This window comes from Microtus ochrogaster, linkage group LG8, assembly GCF_000317375.1.
Source record: "Microtus ochrogaster isolate Prairie Vole_2 linkage group LG8, MicOch1.0, whole genome shotgun sequence".
NCBI classification, from domain to species: Eukaryota; Metazoa; Chordata; class Mammalia; order Rodentia; family Cricetidae; genus Microtus; species Microtus ochrogaster.
Window position 1 is genome coordinate 3,065,557 of NC_022033.1, and position 512 is coordinate 3,066,068.

Here is a 512-nt window from a genome sequence, read left to right on the forward strand (position 1 = left end):
ACCTTGGCTTCCATTTTAAAGGCTGGCACTGCACCCCCTGCAGGAATAAGGAGCGGCCTTAGCTTTAGTGGAGGTGAGGACAGCGGTAAGAACCCTAGGACTCAGCAACTGTGGCCTCTCCTCGGGTGAGAAGATTCGCCCAGTGAACAGCTCTCATTGGGCATTAGCGCAAGCAGGTAATGAAGGGGTGGATTGTCTGTGGCTAAGCAGAAAAGCTCAAGGGTTCATGGATATTTCCTAAAAGACGCCAAATTCACCTGTGCTTAGGGAACCACAGACACCCTGATAAGCAGGCGTCCCCAGAGGGTAACCAGGACACAGAGAAAACTGCGGACCGGAAGAAGTGCCCCCACCTGCCTGAAATCTACACTTCACATCCCTGCTGTGCGAGGCACCAACAACACTTTCTTTTTTTTTTTCTCCCACCATAAGGACTTTTTCTGGCATGTAGGTGTCCCCTTATATTTTTTTAATTAATTAATTAATTTATTAAAGATTTCTGTCTCTTCCCC